The following is a 24,062-nucleotide window of genomic DNA, read 5'->3' as shown; positions in this document are numbered from 1 at the left end:
TTGTATCTGCCGGCCATTGTTGATCAATATCAGATTCCACCGCCATTCGCCGTTTAAAATGTGTTTGGTCCGGCTTGTGTAGCGCGTAGGCCTCCTGTTCCAAAAGCTACGTCTTGACATCGCCCCTTGACAGCTTCTTGCCATCGATTCCCAGTTTACAACATAGGCTTTCAACTTCACTGTAACTACCAACACCCCCTTCATCGTGATATATTTTTCACAGCTTTACGTCAGACATGTACACCCCATAACCGCTGGACATTAAGACGCAACTAGGTTTTCTAAAGAACAGATTTTTATTAACATTTTAAAACATCAATTTTTATTCTAATTTTATTCACATTAAATAGTTTTGTGTATCAGCCAGTGCACAAAGATCAATCGGGCTACAGATTCCATAGTACCCACAATTATTTCATAGACACCCTGCCTGCCCTCATGTTGATAAGCAAAACGTGTCGATATTCCAGTAATCGTAAATACGTGTCAAATATCTAAAGTCACAATCTTTGTAGGTCAATTTGCTCTAACATACTGTCTTTGATATACTTCATCCACTCCCATTTGCAAACTGTTTTCACCACAATGTTCCTATCAGACACCCCTGTGTAAACTGTTTCATTTTCAAAAGGGGGTTATTTGTCAAATCTATAGCAATTAATGTTTTAGACATCCGTCGTTCAGTCCCTTTCCCAAGCCTTAGCTGTGTCATTGGTTGTATCAGCCGCATCATTCCTGCAAGGTGTTTAAGGCTCAACACGTAACATATTTTATATGGTGAATTATCCGTGTAAGATATTTCTAAACATTCGTCAGCATCCTGTTGGGGATCGTCAATTTTATACTACGAGCACCATCTGTAAAAGTGGTGTTTTAAACACTCTCACGCTACTCTAGCTGTAAAACTCTGTATACCTTGAGTATCAGCACGGGGGAGATCTGCCATGTCCATATCAGTCTCCATTAGTGAGACACATTCCTTACACAGGCTGTTATCGTAATCCCTGGGTTTTCAATTTGGTTTGAACAGCAAACACAATAAAAAATAACATTGGGCCTCATTATAAGGTATGGGGTAACCCGCCGGTAACACCGGCCAGTTGCTGCCGACCTCCGGGATATTACAGGTGGCGATGGGCCGGGATGTCAGGCAGCGGAAAGTGTAAGTTCCCATTCCTATGGAGTCACATGGGGACCCAGAAGCACTGGCACCGCTGCTAATGGTGCTGGTGTTTCAGTGAAAACCATGCCTGCAGGGGACGGTACTGACCTGCCGAGAGATCCGACCCCTGCAGGCAGTCTTGCAGTCTGGCGGTTCGGACACTGTGCTGGTACATTGTTACCAGCACCCTTATTTCTGGACCTACAGCCCTGTAATGAGGCCCATTGTCTTAAATGTTATCTGTCTCCATTAGCGAAATACAGTCCCTACATAGGCTATTAGCACAATCCGCTGGGTTTTTCAAGTTGATTTGAACAGCAAACGCAGTAAATATTGATAGTCTCTGCCACACCTTGGCTCTCCTCACTCCTGCCCACAGACCCCTGCTTTCCACAAAGTCCCAGAGGGGTGGGGTCTCTCACTGGTGTTAAAACTGCATTCTCCTGCAAAACCATGGATTCGTAGTCCTCGTCTTGAGAGTTTGCATCAGCTGCGTGTGATCGTCCCCAGCATCACGGCCAGCGGCCACTGCAGAACCACATTTTTGTTGTCAGCCCAGAATTCTTTGGCTTCATAACCAGCCATCAAATCCTGAGCATTGTCCATCCCATCATACAGCGTAGAACAGTCAGGGGTATAACCATCGTCGGAATTGCAGTGGCTTCATGGATACCACCCCTGAATAGCACTAGAAAAGTCAGAAAAGAGATCATGTTGTTAAAGCCTACCCCAAAAGCTATATATCTGGGTTTATAAGCCCCTCCCCTAGCACCATCATAGATTTAGAACCGCCCCCTTTAGATCAAAATTATACCCGAATGATATAAAATGTATATAAAAATGATTAGGGTCCTTATCGAACTTTCTTGGGATTCTTAGCATTTTCTAACGGGTTGACATTAAATGTATATCATAATTATAGCTGTCAATATTGATAGCCCCGCCAATAGGCAGAGTCGCTTTCCAGCATCATAGTCGCGTCACTCTGCATGGCCCTAGATTCATAGTCCTCGTCTTCGGAGCTCACTTCACTTGTGGATGCGTGCCTGGACTACACGGCCAGGGGGTGCTCCAGAAATTTCTATCAAATGATTGATATAAAATGTGTGTATATTTTAATATAAAATGAATATACACATGTATATATATATATAGTTGATATAAAATGTATACAAAATGTATATACAATTTATATTAAAATGTATATTAACATTATATATGAATTGATATAAAAATTATATTAATGTTAATGTATGTAAAATGTATATTAAAATGATATCTATGTAGATATTCTGCACTGTAAATTTGTACAAATGTCATACCTGCTCCTGTGAATTAAATATTACTTGTGTATATGCAACAAAGATATGTCTGTAAAAAGCGCCAAGATGCCCCCGGGCTGACGTGCGCTCTACAAATCCAAATAAATAATAATAATATCAGATGTATATCAAATGTATAGGGGTTCTTATCAAATTGATATGAAATGGATATAAAAAATGTTGGGGTTCTTATCAAAAAGATATCAAAAATATTGGGGTTCAATCAACTCAATATATTTATTTATTTATTTTATTTTTATATTTATAGCAGCTCAACATACCCTCAGGCATCGTGGTGCTGGTTACAGAAAGTGCGAAGTGAAGAGCTTAAAGTGCAAGTCATGCATACAGATTCAACATACAGGTGTTTTTTGAAGCATAATCTGGCAAAGCCACGCCTCATGGTACTGGGGCTACATCAGGTATACATATACATGAAGGACAAAGTTAGGGTACATGCCCAGTCTGGGAAAGCCACGCCTCGTGGTACGGGGGCTACATCAGTTATACATATACATGGGGGCCAAAGTTAGGGTACATGCAATCTGGCAAAGCCACGCCTCATGGTATGGGGGCTACATCAGGTATACATATACATGTAGGACATGGTTAGGGAACATGCTCAGTCTGGGTAAGCCATGCCTCATGCTATGGGGGGGCTACATCATGTATACATATACATGTGGGACAAGGTTAGGGTACATGCGCAGTCTGGGTAAGCCATGCCTCATGCTATGGGGGGCTACATCATGTATACATATACATGTGGGACAAGGTTAGGGTACATGCGCAGTCTGGGAAAGCCACGCCTCATGCTACGGGGGGCTACATCAGGTATACATATACATGTGGGACAAAGTTAGGGTACATGCACAGTCTAGAAAGCCACGTCTCATGGTATGGGGGCCACATCAGGTATACATATACATGAGGGACACAGTTAGGGTACATGCAATCTGGCAAAGCCACGCCTCATGGTATGGGGGCTACATAAGGTATACATATACATGAGGGACAAAGTCAGGGTACATGCAGAATCTAAGAAAGCCACTCCTCATGGTACAGGGGCTACATCAGATATACATATACATGAGGGACAAAGTTAGGGTACATACATGCAATCTGGCAAAGCCATGCCTCATGGTACGGGGCTACATCAAGTATACATAGGGGACAAAGTTAGGGTGCATGCAGAGTCTAGGAAAGCCATGCCTCATTGTACGGGGGCTATCAGGTATACATATACATTTTTTTAAAACAACTTTATTGGGTTTTCAATAATAAAACAAGGCAAATGGTATCAATGAAGCATCACAATCAAGGATCTAGTGCCTTAACCTACCCCACCCCCTTCCACCTTCCCTCCCATTCCCAGGACCACGTATAGTTCAATAAATGTTCTTCATGTCCATTTACGAGCCAGGGCTGTCGCTGTCGTCTGAGGTGCTGTCTGTTGTAGTGGGGTAAAGTAACGGTGTCGTTAGCACCACCCAACGTTGTAGTTCTGCGCTGGAGTCTAGTCTCTGCTCCTGAATTGCTCTTTCCCATGCTCCGGTCTCTGCGATTATCCATCTTCTGAGGTCTCCCCACCACTGTGCCTCACCAGGGCTCTGTGGGCTTTTCCATCCCATGGCTATGCGTCTTTTTACAGTGATATAGATCAGGTCTTTGAGTCTGTTGAGAGGTTTATTTTTGCTGCTGCGTTTATAGTTGCCTAAGATACAGGCCACTGGCCTATGGGTTTCCACTTCGATGTCTGCCGTGGCAACCCGGTGTTTTACTTGCGTCCAGAATCTCTGTATGAGTGGACAGCCCCAGAACATATGCGTCCTCCCAGCCTCCTGTTGTGGCATTTGGGGCACGCCTGTATTCCTGCGACTTTGAACTTCGATATGGCTTCCGGTGTGAGGTAGGCCCTGTTGGTAATGTATAATTGGATGAGTTGTAAGCGGGCATTCCTTGAAGTTTTTTGTGATAGTGGGTAATTTTTCCCCATTCTTTGTCCGTGAATTCGAGGCCGAGTTCACTCTCCCATTTCACCTTGCAGTTGAGGTCGTTCCCAGTGGAACCTTGCAGCAGGGCATCGTATAGTCGTGAAGTTTCGTGGCCTCCCTCGGCGGTGTTCAACATGGTTTCTACGGTCTAAGGTTCCGTTGCGGGGTTGGTCGCCTCGGACCATCTGTCTTCCCTGGCTCGGATTACTTCTCTATGGAGCAAGAACTGACCTGCAGGAAGCCCTGTGGTCTCACAGAGCTCAGTGAATGTTAAGGTCTCTTGTTCTGGAGTCAGGTCTCCCAATGTGGCCACGCCCTATGGCTCCCATTGGGCGCGCACCTCCTGATGTCCCCATGTGCGTTTGGCCATGATTGCTGCTATGGGGATTTGTGGGAAATATGGGTCCGCAGTTTCAACCATTTTACAGGCTCGTTTCCAAAGTCGAATCCCCAATGTGGCTAAGTATGGGTAAAGTCTTGTGGTACTCTCTTCGGCCCAGAGCAAGTCTCTGAGTAATAGGCGTGGCAGGGCGGGTTGGAGGAGTCGAGTGTCTATCGTACTTTCGTCAGCCATCCATTGCGTCACATGCCGCAGTTAGCTAGCAAGGTAATACAGTTCAAAGTTGGGGACTTTCAATCCCCCCTTCTCGTAGGGCCCTTGAAGTGTTCCTAGTGCCACCCTGTGTCTACCGCCCTGCCAGAGAAACCTCCTGCACAGTTTCTTCAGATTTCTGAAGAATGATCAGGTATACATATACATGTGGGGCAAAGTTAGGGTACATACAATCTGGCAAAGCCACGCCTCATGGTACGGGGGCTACATCAGGTATACATATGGGACAAAGTTAGGGTACATGCCCAGTCTGGGAAAGCCATGCCTCATGGTACAAGGCTACATCAGGTATGCATATACATGAGGGACAAAGTTAGGGTACATGCCCGTCTGGGGAAGCCATGCTTCATGGTACAGGGCCTACACGAGGTATACATATACATGAGGGACAAAGTTAGGGTGCATGCACAGTCTGGGAAAGCCACGCCTCATGGTACGGGGGCTACATCAGGTATACATATACATGAGGGACAAAGTTAGGGTACATGCCCAGTCTGGGAAAGCCACACCTCATGGTACGGGGGCTACATCAAGTATACATATACATGTGGGACAAAGTAAGGGTACGTGCCCAGTCTGGGAAAGCCACGCCTCATGGTACGGGTGCTACATCAGGTATACATTTACATGAAGGACAAAGTTAGGGTACATGCCCAGTCAGGGAAAGCCACGCCTCGTGGTACGGGGGCTACATCAGGTATACATATGGGACAAAGTTAAGGTACATGCAGAGTCTAGGAAAGCCACGCCTCATGGTAAAGGGGCTACATCAGATATACAAATACATGAGGGACAAAGTTAGGGTACATGCAATCTGGCAAAGCCACGCCTCATGGTATGGGGGCTACATCAAGTATACATAGGGGACAAAGTTAGGGTACATGCAGAGTCTAGGAGAGCCATGCCTCATGGTACGGGGGCTACATCAGGTATACATATACATGTGGGACAAAGTTAGGGTACATGCCCAGTCTGGGAAAGCCACGCCTCATGGTACGGGGGCTACATCATGTATACATATACACATTGGACAAAGTTAGGGTACATGCCCAGTCTGGGAAAGCCACGCCTCATGGTACGTGTGCTACATCAGGTATACATATACATGAAGGACAAAGTTAGGGTACATGCCCCGTCTGGGAAAGCCACGCCTCGTGGTACGGGGGCTACATCAGGTGTACATATGGGACAAAGTTAGGGTACATGCAGAGTCTAGGAAAGCCATGCCTCATGGTATGGGGGCTACATCTGGTATACATATACATGTATGACATGGTTAGGGAACATGCTCAGTCTGGGTAAGCCATGCCTCATGCTATGGGGGGCTACATCATGTATACATATACATGTGGGACAAAGTTAGGGTACATGCGCAGTCTGGGAAAGCCACGCCTCATGGTACGGGGGCTACATCAGGTATACATATGGGACAAAGTTAGGGTACATGCAGCGTCTAGGAAAGCCATGCCTCATGGTACGGGGCCTACATCAGGTATACATATACATGTAGGACAAGGTTAGGGTACATGCTCAGTTTGGGTAAGCCATGCCTCATGCTATGGGGGGCTACATCATGTATACATGTACATGTGGGACAAAGTTAGGGTACAGGCACAGTCTAGAAAGCCACGCCTCATGCTACGGGGGGCTACATTAGGTATACATATACACGTGGGACAAAGTTAGGGTACATGCACAGTCTAGAAAGCCACGCCTCATGGTACGGGGCTACATCAGGTATACATATACATGAGGGACAAAGTTAGGGTACATGCAATCTGGCAAAGCCACGCCTCATGGTACAGGGGCTACATCAGGTATACATATACATGAGGGACAATGTTCAGGTACATGCACAGTCTGGGAAAGTCACGCCTCATGGTACGGGGCTACATCAGGTATACATATACATGACGGACAAAGTCAGGCAAAGCCATGCCTCATGGTACAGGAGCTACATCAGGTATACATATGGGACAAAGTTAGGGTACATGCAGAGTCTAGGAAAGCCACGCCTCATGGTACAGGGGCTACATCAGATATACATATACATGAGGGACAAAGTTAGGGTACATGCAATCTGGCAAAGCCACGCCTCATGGTACAGGGGCTACATCAAGTATACATAAGGGACAAAGTTAGGGTACATGCAGAGTCTGGGAAAGCCACGCCTCATGGTATGGGGGCTACATCAGGTATACATATGGGACAAAGTTAGGGTACATGCCCACTCTGGGCAAGCCATGCCTCATGGTACGGGGGCTACACCAGGTATACATATACATGAGGGACAATGTTAGGGTACATGCGCAATCTGGGAAAGCTCGCCTCATGGTACAGGGGCTACATCAGGTATACATATACATGTGGGACAAGGTTAGGGTACATGCCCAGTCTGGGAAAGCCACGCCTCATGGTACGGGGGCTACATCAGGCATACATATACATGAGGGACAATGTTCAGGTACATGCACAGTCTGGGAAAGTCATGCCTCATGGTACGGGGGCTACATAAGGTATACATGTACATGTGGGACAAAGTTAGGGTTCATGCCCAGTCTGGGAAAGCCACGCCTCATGGTACGAGGGCTACATAAGGTATACATATACATGTGGGACAAAGTTAGGGTACATGACCAGTCTGTTTAAGCCACGCCGCATGTTACGGGGGGGCTACATCAGGTATATATATACATGTGGGACAAAGTTAGGGTGCCTGCACAGTCTGGGGAAGCCACCCCTCATGGTACGGGGCTACATCAGGTATACATATACATGTGGGACAAAGTTAGGGTACATGCCCAGTCTGTTTAAGCCACGCCTCATAGTACGGGGGCTACATCAGGTATATATATATACATGTGGGAGAAAGTTAGGGTACATGCACAGTCTAGAAAGCCACGCCTCATGGTACGGGTGGCTACATCAGGTATAGACATACATGTGGATCAAAGTTAGGGTACATGCAATCTGGCAAAGCACGCCTAATGGTACGGGTGCAACATCAGGTATACATATGGGACATAGATAGGGTACATGCAGAGTCTAGGAAAGCCACGCCTCATGCTACGGGAGGCTCCATCAGGTATACATATGCATGTTGGACAAAGTTAGGGTGCCTGCACAGTCTGGGGAAGTCACGCCTCATGGTACGGGCTACATCAGGTATGCAGGCAAAGCATAAGGCATAGATAAGGTGCGGCCTTAGGTGGGATGCCGTTAACATTGCTAAACAGCAGAATGCAACATAAATCCTGGATTAGGGCCAAATACAGCAGAATTTCACATAAGGTCCGATAGGGTAGGTTCCACATAGAGACCATGTGCAGCAACACACTGCAAAAAGTTAAAGCTGGAGGAGAACATATGTGTAGAAGCACAATCTGGTAAAGCCTCACGTCATGTTGCATGTGTCTACATCATGTGTGTAAGAGTGCCAGGTAAAAGCATTTGTGTTACAGCAGTGTTATACAGGGGCTTGTTGGATGCTTTGTCAATAAGGTATGGGAGGCAATCATACTAAAATGGGAGTCAGGACAGAGGCATGCTGGCAAAGCCGCGCCCAATGTGAATGGGGGCTACATCAGCTGTGCTTGTCATGGGCAGCGATTAGACAGAGTTCATGTTTATTAGTGCGGCCGCATGTCTGGCACACAGCAACTTCAGATCTCAAGGTTAACGCGGATGAGCAGAGTGCCATGTGCACCTGGTGGTCCGCCTAAGGGGTGGTAGCAAAGCTGATGTGGCAACCAGTCTGCTTTGCAGATAGGAGGAGGCATAGGGAACAAGGTGGGGAGGGGAGCGGAGGTATGTAATCAAAGGTGTAATTTTTGCAGCAGTGGGCAGTCTTACCTGCCGCGAGGAGTGTGGAAGGCTGCAATGAATCGTTGAGGGCTGGAGAAGGAATCCGATAGGAGAAAGGTACGTCCCAGACCAGACAGGACCAAACAGGGATGCACAGCCTTATGCCTGGGCCTTCGGAGGGCCAGGACAGGGGTCTAACATGAGCCTGGCGCCTAAGGCGCCAGGACTGTGTCCAAAGGGCCCCAGCTTGGGCCCGCTGGCACTTCCCTGGGGGGAATGATGCCTGCCTCTGGGGTTGCTGGGTCGGACCTGGCTCCTTGGAGGTAGGCATCATGACAGTACCCCCCCTCAAGGCCCCGCCCAAGGTTGTTCCCTCCGGGGGTTTTGTCTTGTTCGGAAATCTCCGGTGGAACCTTTGTATTAATCGAGGTGCGTGAACATGGTTACTAGGCTCCCACGATCTCTCCTGAGGTCCATATCCCTTCCAGTCAACAAGATAGAAGAGTTTTGACTTTAACACCTTGGAGTCTAAAATGTCTTTAACTTCGAATTCTAATTCCCCTTCAATTTGAACTGGGTCTGGAGGCTTGGACAGTCGGGTCCCTGGTTGTACTGGCTTCAAAAGTGATGCATGAAAAACTGGATGAATACGCATGTTAGACGGTAAATCCAGTTTAAAGGCCACGGGATTGATGATAGCCTTGATGGGATAGGGTCCTATGAATCTGGGATTGAAGGTTCGCGGGCCCTTGAGGGGTAAATGTTTCGTTGCTAGCCATACCTGGTCTCCTACTTGATAAGGAGGAGTTTTACTTTGGTGCAAATCAGCGTTTTCTTTATACTTTTTCTTGGCTTGCTGTAAATGAGTTGCAGCTTCTTTGAAGGCTCGGGTTATTGTGGAATGCAAATGATTTACTGCGGGCATTTCCAGGGTCAGAGGTGGATCTAGGTCAGAGGTCCGCGGGTGGTGACCATACAAAGTATAAAAAGGAGTTTGTCTGGTTCCAGAATGCACTGAATTGTTGTATGCATATTCTGCGATCCAAAGGATGTCTTTCCAATTTAACTCGGATTGGTGTAACATGCACCGAAGATATTGCTCGAGAGTCTGATTGGTTCTCTCGGTTTGTCCGTCGGTCTGGGGGTGGTGGCTGGTGGATAACCGCACATCTATTTGTGCTAGTTGGCAACACTTCCTCCAAAAATGGGAGATAAATTGACTTCCACGATCCGAGACTAATATGGAAGGGAAACCATGTATGCAAACTATATTCTCCAGAAATTATTTGGCCAAGGTGGAAGCTGAAGGCAAGCCTTTTAAAGGGATAAAGTGGGCCATTTTGGAGAATAGATCCACAATTACAAGGATAGTGTTGTAACCAGCACAAGGAGGCAGGTCAGTTATAAAGTCCATTGACAAGGTGTGCCAAGGTGCCGGTGGAATATCCAAGGGTTGAAGTAGGCCGGCTGGCCTTTTCTTTTGACCCTTGTTTTGGGCGCAAATTCCGCAAGACAATACAAAAGACTTTATGTCTTTTCTCCAAGAAGAGAGTATGTAAAGGGCGCCTGGCAAAGTCCTGATATGCCCAGGAGGGTACTTGTAGGTAAATAGATAGAAATCAGAGTGAGAGATCCGAGAACAGCTGTCCAATTTTTTGAAGCTATTTTATTTTGCCTATACAGATTAGTATTTTTAAACATTTACACAACTTTCGATAAGCACGAAAGGTTAGGTGGACAGATATTTCTTTTTTTTGCGAAATACAAATGAGTATCGTCCTCTTTTCTTGCGGAGGAACAATTTTCACAGTGGTGCACAAGTATACAGTACAAGTGATTGACGACAGAAGGTGTCAACCGTGTGCAGCCCAGGACTGTGGTAGGTCCAGGGGTACTAGAACAACAATAGTGAACACAACACTATTCTACAAACACATATAGACAGGGGTTGTGCCACAGAAAATCGACACGACAGTGTTTCGGCCAAGCTGGGCTGGGATTACGCCCGGGGTGGTAGTGGCCTTCATCAGGATGCTTTCTTGCTACAGGTTCTGTCCGTAAAAGAAATCTGTGGGGGAAGGTGGAGAGCTGTCAGGATCTCGGGTAGTTAAGGTTTTATTTATGTATTAATAAATAATGGCTGAATGGTGCCTAACACTAGGAGTGTATTGTCATAGAACAGCTTACCGTCTGCTGTGGTGCAGCGGTGACGCTGTGCTGGAGTCCTGTTATGGTTGCCGGACTCTTGGAGACATGGGATGACTCGTATGACTAGGGTCACTCAGGCTCTGGGAGCTGTAGAGATAAAGGTAACGTTAGCCCCATAGGTGGGGGAGTCAGTGTATTTGAAGCACAACACAGGCCCATGTACATCCAGCATGGGATGTGTTGGAGTGGTGAGTGTTGGACCTGGAATGATGAACATCGGTGGTATGGGTCTCTCGTAAGAGTGGTGTTTGTCAGCAAAACGATCGGGCGGTGCCTATCGAATAGGTATCCTGTCGATGGCAGGAGTCAAGTTAAAAAAGCCACGGTGAACTATGGGCTGTGAAACCCAGTTTACCGTGATTAAAAGTGATACTAGCGTGCAAGAGGAGATACGATTTTGTGGTAGGTGCAAAAAGTCCGGAGTACTGGTACGCGATCAGATTGGAAGCTGGCGTGTTTTTTGGTATATGCAGTTTGCCAAACTTTTTTTGCACGCATGGTGCCGTCGTGCATATGTAGAAGATGTCTACCAAAGGCTAAAGGCTTCTACAGTGCACGAGTAGGACTATAAAAAGACAGTGAGTTAGGTAGGAAATTCTGGAGGTACCTAGGCTATCTGTTTCGAGCATTCTAAATGAGCAGAAGAGCCAAAAGCTAAAAGGTGACTTACCGGAGCCTGTGTTGGCTGTGTCTGCGCTCCTCGCGGTAATGGATGCTACTGAGGGGTGCAGACACCATAGGTTAAAAACAGTGCAGCTGTGCAGGCCGGCCAATGGGTGCGCAGGGTGAGGAAAAGGTCAGATTGAGTAATGGCCGTGGTTATTGGTGTTTGACAATGGGCCAATAGAGAAAGAGGCATGACACGCAACACATGAGACCCGTATGTATGGACTCCTGTCATGGATGACTTAAAGGAACAGACGTAGCCAACCTATACATGGCCCAACATGAGGACGACAACATTTACCATGATGACAACCCTTACAAAGCTCACATCTTACTTTGGGGCCGATACATCGACGATGTTCTCCTAATATGGGAAGGGAGCAAAGAACTTTTGCTTGAGTTCCACAAATGGCTGAATCAGAGAAACTCCCACATACAATTCACCATCGAATGGGATCACCAAGCGGTAAATTTCCTTCCTTCTGAAAAACGTCTTGGAATTCTTGGTATTCTGACGGTAGCTGTACAGGGGTGGAAGTTGCTGAGGCTAGACCCATAACTTGATTTCTTGGATAACAAGTTGGTTCACAATCAGGAAAACTTATCTTCTTTGCTCGCCAGTCAATTCTGGGATTATGTGTTTCTAACCAAGGAATTCCAAGAATTACTTGAAATTGTGGGGCCTTGATCACATCAAACACGATTGCTTCCCGATGTCCATCCTGACCCACCAGTGTCATTTCAACAGTGGAATGCGTTACAGGCCCTGAGGCTATTTCGGTTCCATCTACTGTAGTAATGACATTTTGGGTTACTTTCGGGCGGAGAGGGAGCTTAATCCTTGAAGCCAATTCACGGTCTATGTAATTTCCAATAGCTCCACTGTCGATGTATGCTTTTATAGCATGCAACTGCTGAGGCTGTTTTGAGTCCACTAGCACCATTGGCATGACAAAATGCGAGGTCAAAGAGTCTGTTTTCAAGCTCGGCAAGCGGACCCCTACGCTTGTTGGGCTAGGTCGTTTCCCGAATCAGGTGTCAATAAATCGTTATCAGTGGCTCCAACCACCTTCTTAGGTGGTTTAACTGGACAATTTCAAAGAAAGTGACCGGAAGTCCCGCAATACAGACAAAGTTGCATTTGCCGCCTTCTCTCTCGTTTCTTCTGCGTTAATGGTCCTTTAACACCGCCGATTTGCATAGGTTCGGATACGTCGGTACTCTTGGAGTTAGCGTGGGTTTTGATCGGTACTCGGGTTTCGTACTTGAACCGATCTGCTTTTCTATTTTGAAGTCTGTGATCAAGTTGAACCACCAAGTCTATGTAGTCTGCGCAGACCTGGGGTGGATCTACTATCTGAGCTAGAACATCCTTAAGCTCTCCGCGCAGGCCTCGATGAAACAATGTGATCCTTTTGCTTTCTGGCCATCCAGTTTCCACAACCAGTCTGTTAAAGGTGGCTATGTAGGCCAGAAGATTCTGATTACCTTGTTGTAAGGATAGCAGTTCGTTATCAAGGGCCTGTCCTTGAGAGTGTCGAGCAAACAATCTTTCCATGCTGGCCTGGAAACCCTGAAAATTCTGGAGAATGGGATCATCCTGATTTACCAATGGAATAGACCAATCGGCAGCGCTGCCACTGAGGTAAGATAGTATAAAGGCTACCTTGGTCTGGTCGTTAGGGAAGGTCCCGGGTCTGCATAGAAAGTGTAAACGACATTGGTTCATAAAGACGGCATATTTCTTGGGATCCCCCGCAAAACGTTCAGGCGGGGCCAAAGGCATGTGTCCAGGTAGATTGATTTGTACTGGGTTATTCAAACCCATTGATGTGGAAGTATCTCCGGAATTAGGTAAAGGAGTGTGCCCTGCCTGTGCCTGCAATAACCTTTTGGCCAGGTCATCTGTTCTTTCCTTGGATAAGATCAGTTCTCTTTTGAGAGCGTTAGTCTCCTGGCGGGCTGAGTGCACTTCTGCCCATAATTCCCCCAAAAGCTGGGCCAGCTGATCTGTCTCGGAAGTCTCCATAGCGCCCGGGTGGGAAATTATGGGTAGGCTTCGCGTTCTGTCACGCTCACCTGATTCCCACGGAGGCGCAGGTCTGGCTTCGAGTGCTGATGCTTCTTCTATGGTGAAGCGCAGGACTCTGAAGATGGACTCAATGGCTCGCAGGAATATTCCCCTGTGCGTGAAAAGGGAGCATTACCTACTGACTGAATAATGCTCAAGCCTCCCACTCCCTTCCAACCCTCCACGATACCCTTCCACGATTCCCCGTGAAGTCTCACCTTAGGGTCTGGAAGGATGAGTTCTCCATCCTGCTTCTGATGCAGGGGCGCGTTGAAACCCAGTTACTTCACTGGATTGAGGTTTGATGGGAGTTCAAAATAAGCTTGACTATTCAGGTAAGGCGCTGTAAGAGTTCTGTAGCAAGTTCAAAAGTTCAAGCTTAATAATAATGTTCATTGTCTTTTTGCAGCAAGCGCTAATGCTTATGTCTTTTTCCCCTTAGGGGCCGGGGTTCGGAATGCCGGAGATATGGCGCCGACCCGAAGTGAAACGTGCAGTTCCAGTAAATGACAGGTAAGTACTGGATGAGCGTTCAGGTAATGTCTTTGCATTCGCTCATTCAATGTCTTTGTCTTTTTTCCCCATAGGGGCCGGGGTCCGGAATGCCAGGAAGCGGCAGGACCCGAAATGAAATGGGAATGACCCAACAGGTAAGTCTTAGAAGGAAACTGAGCTTTTCCTATTCCCTTCCTTCTCTCACCTTGTGTTCTTGTCTTTTTCTCTCTAGGCTCTGGGAAGTGGCTGCGGATCCGGATGATCGCTGCTGAAGATGGAGGCGCCCAGGAAAGGTGAGTGAAATGCAGCGCTGCAGCGATCGAAGCGAAATGCTTTTAAAATGATGTCTTCCCTTTCAGGATCGTCGGTGTGATGTCTCCGTGATGCAGCTTTAGCAGGTAAGGTCTTCTTTCTCTCACCAATTCTCTCTTATCTCCTCTTGCAGGCGACCCAGGATGCTGACAGGCGTGGCTGAAGTCCAGAAGCAGGAGCAGACACGGTGAGAGTCCAGCTGCTGGTGCAGAACAACGCGAAGCACGTGTGGCTGTTCGGGTGGGGTTTAAATAGCTTTGGAAGAAGTTCCAGGTATGTATCCTTCCACCGATCAGGTATGTATCCTTCCCCGACCACACCCGGGTGGAAAGTAGTCCCACAGGTAAAGTGGTCCCATTCAGGCCTCAAGAGGACCTGGATGTAGCAGCATGGTCTGCATCAGGTAAGTGCACATTAAAACACTTGAACACATGTCTAGCTTTATGAGCCTGGCGCCTAAGGCACCAGGACAGGGGTCTAACATGAGCCTGGCGCCTAAGGTGCCAGCACTGTGTCCAAAGGGCCCCAGCTTGGGCCCGCTGGCACTTCCCTGGGGGGAATGATGCCTGCCTCTGGGGTTGCTGGGTCGGACCTGGCTCCTTGGAGGTAGGCATCATGACAGCCGGACAGCCCATCAGCACTATTGGAGGTGATTGAGGAGGCTATCCAAAAGCAGGCGCAGAAGTAGACACAAGCTGGAGACATAAATCAGGAAGAGGAGACCCCTTTTGAGTATGTCATCTCACGCAGAGAAAAGAAAATGCGAGTGAGGGCCCTTAAAAGAAGAGTAAAGAGCGAGAAGGGGGGAAACATAACATTGATAAAAAAACTGAAAAATCAACCCTCTCCTAAACTGAAAAACACGAATACAAACATCAAAGACATCTGCAGATTATCAGGAGACGGAGGACCACTAGACTTCACCTAGCTAAATGAAGAAAGTAAGCTAGCCCTGGAGGTGAAGCAAGTGCCGGGCAGACAGCGACAGGGGAAGGAGGGAGATACAGGCCATACAGTAGAAAGTGCATCGGAGGCATATGGCAAGGAATGAGGAGAATCTAAGAACACCCTATAAGAAGCTGTGAAGCATAAGGGGAAAGCTGGTACAGTCAAACAAAAACACAAAAAAATTGAAATAAATAAAAAAAGATCAAAATAAGCAGAACGATAACAAATTAGAAGGAATGAAGGAGGTAAGGAGTATTCAACAGTTCTCCAAATCTAAGGAAAAGACAACAGTAGATAGAGAGCCCGAAACAGGAGACAAAATAGAAGAAAACAAGATATCCCTAAAGGCGGCAGACAATCCTAATGTTCCCATCAGTTCCACACAGCAAGAGGGGACGGAACTAGCGGAGGGAAAGGTACGGTGAAAAGTAACAGTAGTGAGACGCCCATGATCCCCAGTGAACACATCAAAAATCTGGTTCAAGAAGCGCTCCTTAAAATCCTCCAACATTCCTCCAAGTATGGACCCCCTTTACCACCATCACTATCGTTATTATACTGTAAAGTGTTCGAGGGAGACCAGAAGAGCGTCTCTCCGAATGAGCCAGTGGAAGCAAACAAAGAGCAGATTCAACAAGGAATAAAGGACCAAATGATAGAAGTTGGCCCCATACAAGGGTGATTACACTAAAACATGGGTTTGAATCAGCAAACGTACAGGCTAACATGATGGACAGGAGAGAGGAAGGTAATGCTGGGGGACCCCCGGTAAATCAAATAAAAAATGAGGCTAAGGGATTTGAAGAGCGGATAAGAGAGAAATTTGAATTGTGGAACACAGAGAAGGGATACGAACAAGGTAGAGAATACAAACGAGCAAAGGATGGGAAGACTGACACCATGGGAGGGGAAAGTAGGGAGTGGGACACCGGTAGTCACTATAAAATGGAGGGGCAAGACCCAATGTTTCAAAATGTAGGGCCGGAAAACAGAAGAGAATGGAGGGAGCCGAAATTTGTGGATGACCCTAGTGTCATACTGAACTTTATGCTAACAATAGGTGGCCCACTGTCATGAAACCGAGGGCAGATTCTCTCTCTGTTTAACGAGATACCTCGTCTCTCATTAATCTCATCAAGTGACATCAAGCTCATTGACTATATACACCCGACAAGATACGATTGCGTAAGGATAATGTTCCACTCAAGAGCGACATACAAACTCGCCCTTACTGACGGAGTGGCACTGCAAAGATTTGGGTATGGCATAGTAAACCTCAGTCAGGGCTCAGGTAAACAACAGGGAGGGGAGTGGGCTGGGTATCCCAGTGAGGTACACGGGAGTAACAACACACAAGGAGGGCGAAACATGAACACCGAGAAACAAGCAAATGAGAGAATCAATCTCCAAGATACAATGCCTGAAAGACACTACTTAGAGCACTGCTAAGCATTTTTTTTTATTGTGGCACTCAAGGGGATCACAAGCCCTAATGTACTCTTATAATACATGTTCAGCGCTCCTGGGTTATTCGTTCTTGTGTATTCAAGAAACGTGGGCTGTGACCTCGATATCACTGGATGGTTTCACGGTTTTTCAGGAAACTGCCACTAAAAAATCCAAGGGGAGACTGGCAGGGGGCCTACTTATTGCAATCACGAATAACATTAACTTTGCAACCCTAAAGAACTTCCACACTAATAAAGGCTGCATAGCCCTCCTCATAAAAATAGGGTGGAAGAATGCACTGATTTACTTGTTAATCATAAACATATACTGGCGACCGGAGTGTGATCTAAAGGCTAATATTGAGTCGATAGATCTAGTGATTCAGGAATGCCAGGATATGAACAATGAACTGTATATCATCATGTGTGGGGGTTTCAATTCTGAAATCTGTGTGGAAGAGGATTCGTATGAATGTGGGGCCGGTCGGCTGATCAGTGAAAGGGGGGATACACGGAAATGCCATCAGGGGGATCTATGGGTGCAATTCATTGGAGGTTGGGGGATGCAATGTGTAAATGATCTAATGGAAGACCCAATGGATATATCCACATGGTCGAATGGAAAGTGGCTATCTACTATTGACTATATTTCTGTGTGTCCTAAGACCCTCAACCTTATTCAGGAGTTTAGATTGATCGGTACTCAGGAGAGTGATCATAAAATGCTACAGATTACACTATTGGTAGATATGAACAGGGGCGAGGAACAAAATGATAGTTTGATGGTATCAGTTAATGCCCAACTGAATAGAATCTCATGGCATAAAACGAATATCGAGAAAGTTAATATGCTCTTCCAGGCAGATTTCCAAAATAATGTGTATGCTCAAAACAAAAGATGTATGGCCACGATTCCTTTTTGAGTTACGTTGAGTCTGTGATCCGAGGAAAAGCGGGAATAAAGAAAAACATAAAGAAGAAATGAAAACCCTTAAGCAGGATAGAAACCGTGAAATACGAGGTCTTCAAAATCGTTATAAATATTCCGCTACAGAGGTGGAGTCACGTGAAATGAATTCGATAAAAAATAAATGGAACAGAAAAGTAAGGTGTTTATGCACAAAGCTCTACCAGGGAGACGCAGAGGACATGTTAATATCTTTGCGCAATGTAAACACACGAAGATTCTGGGCACTGGTTAACAAGGGAGGGTTAGAACAAACTAAAGTCCAAACAGCGTGCATCAACTCTGAGAACTTGGAAGGTCATTTCAGTAGATTATATAGTCCCTCAATTGTGGCATGGAGTCCCCAGCCTGATATTGAAAATGCCTCATGGAATATTCCCTTTTGGTGTAAAGGACATTGAAGGTATTATTGTTAAAAGCTCCCCATCCAGGGCTCCTGGGCCAAATCTGCTTTGTAACAGGGTTATGAAGGGGAATGTAAACCTTTGGTCCAAGACATCCTCAACACGAAAATGATCCCAACAAGTTGGAGAATGGCATACATTGTACCAATTTACAAGAAAGGGGAAAGGGCGTCACCAAGCAGTTACAGACCAATAGCCCTTTTGGATGTTGATTCCAAAATATTTGCAAGTCTTGTTCTAGAATACATTCTGAGCTGGATGGATAAATTTAACATCTTGTCGCCAAACCAGTTTGGGTTCAGAAAGAATGTGGGCAGAGACGCAGGAGGTTTACTAATCAACATTTTATAAAAATCTGCGTGGACTATAGGACATCTTCCAATCTGAGAAGCGTCAATTGACCTAACGTCTGCTTTTGATCTAGTGGATAGATCAATTTTGTGGACTAAATTAGTCAATTTAGGAATGCCATTGCCCCTGTTGTCGATTCTACACAATATGCATGAAGATTCAAGACTAAAAGTGCGACTTAGTGTTGAGGGGACCTTATCACAAGAAATTAGGGTTAAAAATGGTCTACGGCAAGGATGCATATATGCACCGACCATATTTAATTTATATTTCTCAGACATGGGAAGGAGCCTAAAAAAGCTTGCAGTAAACTCCCCTAAAGCTGAGGGCACAAAGATACTATGGACCACTTACGCAGATGACGTGACCCTGTATGATCACACCCCTATAGGTCCCCAATGTCTTTTAACTGCCTTTAAAGAATATATCCTGACAAACGCGTTAAAAATAAATTACACCAAAACAGTGATTGTATGTTTGTCCCACAAGAAAAATAAAAAAACTAGCACCTGGTTCCTAAATCACGAGACATTGCCAACAAGTACGGCTATAAGATACTTAGGATACCCTGTGTTTGGGAACAAGAAAAAGGCCAATTTTCGGGCCTTATTGGATGCGAAAGTCGGACCAATGATAGCTCAATTACGTAAAATACACTAAAAATATGGCACATTCTCGTTAGTACCATGTATACGTTTGTACAAAAATAGAATTGTGGCTCAACTATGTTACGGCTTAGAATTAGCACATTATGGTGCAGGGGTGAGGCTGTAATATATTAATCTAAAGTGGTAAAATCGATGGTGAGAAGTCTGCCCAAATGTGGGCCTCTGGCTGTGATCTGATATGAGCTTGGTCTGCATGCATTGAGAAGTGTCATATAATATCATAGAATGGCCCTATAGAGGAAACTGTTAACCAGTAATGAAACAACAATGTATGACATCATGGGAAAGGTCATCAGGAGTGGTGCTCCAACATCTAAGTACCTTAGGGACATGATGGAGGAAGCAAATGCTGTCTTGGATAAATTGGCAGTCCCTAGAGACATGCTTATTACGAACCCTATGAAAGTGAAAAAAATGATTGCTTCACTCTGACTGAAATCTCACTGTCCACGAGGTTAAGAAGACCTATTTATATAATCATATTGTATTCCACTTCAAAAAGATGGGGGAACTGGCAGCATATTTCATTAAATTCCCAGACAGGGAATGGAGGCAGGAATACATGAGATTTCGATTCAACCTGCTGGGCAAGGGAGAAATACTAGACATCAGAAATGGGCAGATCAAGGGGTATTCCTTCTGCAGATTCTGTAAGCAAATGGAGAATTGTGAGACATTGGTGCATATGTTCACCAAATGTGATGGACTAAGGAAATAATGTATTAGTCACTTTAGTCAATATGTACCGAATACTGAGGGTGTTGAGCTGGATCTTTTGTGGCTGGACATGCTGCACGGTAAACGAGTCAAATTAAAGATTGCAGTAGTAAGATTTTTGAAGAATTATTGCTGGCTCTAAAAAATGTGCCAGAAGAACCGTTTACTGGATTATACAATGTACTAGTATCATGTGTTACTTTCAGAAACTGGCAGCATTTTAGATGTTTTATGAGCAAATGAAAATGAATGTTGAAAAATGTAATCCTTTTAACGTTTATCACCGTACCTTTGTGAATCTTTGTACCGTGAAGTTTATGCTATATTTATTCTTCTTTGTTTTTTACTATGTTTTAAAATAAAGGAACCTTTTGTAAAAGTTACTATGTAACTATAAACAAATAAAAAAAATAATAAAAAAATAAGCTCCAAATGTGCCTCCATGTTAAGACTTGGAGGCATCAATTTTTCATGCAGAAAAAGTACACTCTGTTTCTTTAATGCTCTGCTCTTGCGCCAGTAATCAAGCGGGAGCCCCCTACTGGGAGCTGGAGCTTGCTACTGCTCGAGAGTAGAAAATGCAAGTACACATGCACAGGACAGGCAGTCCTACGAATACCAATGCTAATACAGCAAAAGAACACTCTGACAGTAAAATAATTATGCAGAAAAGCATTTATTTACTGTATGAGGAGGGTATTGACAGGACTGCCTGTCCTTTGAGGACGAGACAAACACGTCCTGTTTATTTAACAGAGCGTGTTTGCCTTGCTCTATTCAAAAGTATTTGTGTGGTCCAGTAGTGAAGGTTTAGTCCCTTTAACCACTCGATCCGAATTTGATTCCCTGACTGTCTTTTTTTCATGAACATTACATTTTGTTCTTTATAAAAAAAAACAATGTGTAATTCACCAGAAAAAAAAGACAGGCGGCACTCTAACTCGGTTCCAGTGGTTGAAGGGGCTAATCCTTCCCCACTGGACCACACGCATCCCTGCCAATACAGGGTTCTTTGCTGTGCTGTACAGAATGAAAAAGAGCACTGTGAAAGCAGGTAAGTAACTAGATCACACCACTTGCCTTTAAAAGGGGGCACGTCTAGTCTAAATCCTTAGCTGTTAAATGGTAATCCTAGTGCTCTTTGCTGTGTTGAAGGACTTGTGTGATCTAGTTCCTTAGCTGCTTTCAGAGTGCCCTTTGCTATGTTGAAGGACTTGTGTGGTCTAATTCCTTAGATGCTTTCACAGTGCTCTTTGCTTTGTTGAAGGAATTGTGTGGTCTAGCTCCTTAGCTGCTTTCACAGCGCTTTTTGCTGTGTTGAAGGACTTGTGTGGTCGAGTTCCTTAGCTGCTTTCACGGTGCCCTTTGCTGTGTTGAAGGACTTGTGTGGTCTAGTTCCTTAGCTGCTTTCACAGTGCCCTTTGCTGTGTTGAAAGACGTGTGTGGTCTAGTTCCTTAGATGCTTTCACAGCGCTCTTTGCTTTGTTGAAGGAATTGTGTGGTCTAGCTCCTTAGCTGCTTTCACAGTGCTCTTTGCTGTGTTGAAGGACTTGTGTGATCTAGTTCCTTAGCTGCTTTCACAGTGCCCTTTGCTGTGTTGAAAGATTTGTGTGGTCTAGTTCCTTAGATGCTTTCACAGCGCTCTTTGCTTTGTTGAAGGACTTGTGTGGTTTAGCTCCTTAGCTGCTTTCACAGTGCTCTTTGCTGTGTTGAAGGATTTGTGTGGTCTAGTGCCTTAGATGCTTTCACAGCGCTCTTTGCTGTGTTATAGGACTTGTGTGGTCAGCTCCTTAGCTGCTTTCACAGCGCTCTTTGCTGTGTTGAAGGACTTGTGTGGTCTAGTTCCTTAGCTGCTTTCACAGTGTTCTTTGCAGTGTTGAAGGACTTGTGTGTGGTCTAGTTCCTTAGCTGCTTTCACAGCGCTCTTTGCTGTGTTGAAGGACTTGTGTGATCTAGTTCCTTAGCTGCTTTCATAGCGCTCTTTGCTGTGTTGAAGGACTTGTGTGGTCGAGTTCCTTAGCTGCTTTCACGGCGCTCTTTGCTGTGTTGAAGGACTTGTGTGGTCTAGTTCCTTAGCTGCTTTCACGGCGCTCTTTGCTGTGTTGAAGGACGTGTGTGGTCTAGTTCCTTAGCTGCTTTCACGGCGCTCTTTGCAGTGTTGAAGGACTTGTGTGGTCGAGTTCCTTAGCTGCTTTCACAGCGCTCTTTGCTTTGTTGAAGGACTTGTGTGGTCGAGTTCCATAGCTGCTTTCACGGCGCTCTTTGCTGTGTTGAAGGACTTGTGTGGTCGAGTTCCTTAGCTGCTTTCACGGCGCTCTTTGCTGTGTTGAAGGACTTGTGTGGTCGAGTTCCTTAGCTGCTTTCACGGCGCCCTTTGCTGTGTTGAAGGACTTGTGTGGTCGAGTTCCTTAGCTGCTTTCACGGCGCTCTTTGCTGTGTTGAAGGACTTGTGTGGTCGAGTTCCTTAGCTGCTTTCACGGCGCCCTTTGCTGTGTTGAAGGACTTGTGTGGTCGAGTTCCTTAGCTGCTTTCACGGCGCTCTTTGCTGTGTTGAAGGACTTGTGTGGTCGAGTTCCTTAGCTGCTTTCACGGCGCTCTTTGCTGTGTTGAAGGACTTGTGTGGTAGAGTTCCTTAGCTGCTTTCACTGCGCTCTTTGCTGTGTTGAAGGACTTGTGTGGTCGAGTTCCTTAGCTGCTTTCACGGCGCTCTTTTCTGTGTTGAAGGACTTGTGTGGTCGAGTTCCTAGGCTGCTTTCACAGCGCTCTTTGCTGTGTTAAAGGACTTGTGTGGTCGAGTTCCTTAGCTGCTTTCACAGCGCTCTTTGCTGTGTTGAAGACTTTTGTGGTCGAGTTCCTTAGCTGCTTTCACAGCGCTCTTTGCTTTGTTGAAGGAATTGTGTGGTCTAGCTCCTTAGCTGCTTTCACAGTGCTTTTTGCTGTGTTGAAGGACTTGTGTGGTCGAGTTCCTTAGCTGCTTTCACGGTGCCCTTTGCTGTGTTGAAGGACTTGTGTGGTCTAGTTCCTTAGCTGCTTTCACAGTGCCCTTTGCTGTGTTGAAAGACGTGTGTGGTCTAGTTCCTTAGATGCTTTCACAGCGCTCTTTGCTTTGTTGAAGGAATTGTGTGGTCTAGCTCCTTAGCTGCTTTCACAGTGCTCTTTGCCGTGTTGAAGGACTTGTGTGATCTAGTTCCTTAGCTGCTTTCACAGTGCCCTTTGCTGTGTTGAAAGATTTGTGTGGTCTAGTTCCTTAGATGCTTTCACAGCGCTCTTTGCTTTGTTGAAGGACTTGTGTGGTCTAGCTCCTTAGCTGCTTTCACAGTGCTCTTTGCTGTGTTGAAGGATTTGTGTTGTCTAGTGCCTTAGATGCTTTCACAGCGCTCTTTGCTGTGTTGAAGGACTTGTGTGGTCAGCTCCTTAGCTGCTTTCACAGCGCTCTTTGCTGTGTTGAAGGACTTGTGTGGTCTAGTTCCTTAGCTGCTTTCACAGTGCTCTTTGCAGTGTTGAAGGACTTGTGTGTGGTCTAGTTCCTTAGCTGATTTCACAGCGCTCTTTGCTGTGTTGAAGGACTTGTGTGTGGTCTAGTTCCTTAGCTGCTTTCACAGCGCTCTTTGCTGTGTTGAAGGACTTGTGTGATCTAGTTCCTTAGCTGCTTTCATAGCGCTCTTTGCTGTGTTGAAGGACTTGTGTGGTCGAGTTCCTTAGCTGCTTTCACAGCGCTCTTTGCTGTGTTGAAGGACTTGTGTGATCTAGTTACTTAGCTGCTTTCATAGCGCTCTTTGCTGTGTTGAAGGACTTGTGTGGTCGAGTTCCTTAGCTGCTTTCACAGCGCTCTTTGCTGTGTTGAAGGACTTGTGTGGTCTAGTTCCTTAGCTGCTTTCACAGCGCTCTTTGCTGTGTTGAAGGACGTGTGTG

General features: G+C 45.8%; 1 protein-coding gene across 1 annotated transcript in view; it reads left to right on the top strand.

The window, feature by feature from the left end:
- The window catches only part of LOC138579451 (vitelline membrane outer layer protein 1-like), a 435,230-nt gene that overhangs the window by 103,503 nt on the left and 307,665 nt on the right, over positions 1–24,062 (top strand). The gene's annotated exons all lie outside the window — the stretch shown is intronic.

Source organism: Ambystoma mexicanum, chromosome 3p (genome assembly GCF_040938575.1).
Source record: "Ambystoma mexicanum isolate Mex_15411 chromosome 3p, UKY_AmexF1_1, whole genome shotgun sequence".
NCBI lineage: Eukaryota > Metazoa > Chordata > Amphibia > Caudata > Ambystomatidae > Ambystoma > Ambystoma mexicanum.
This window is presented reverse-complemented; position numbering and strand designations above follow the sequence as displayed.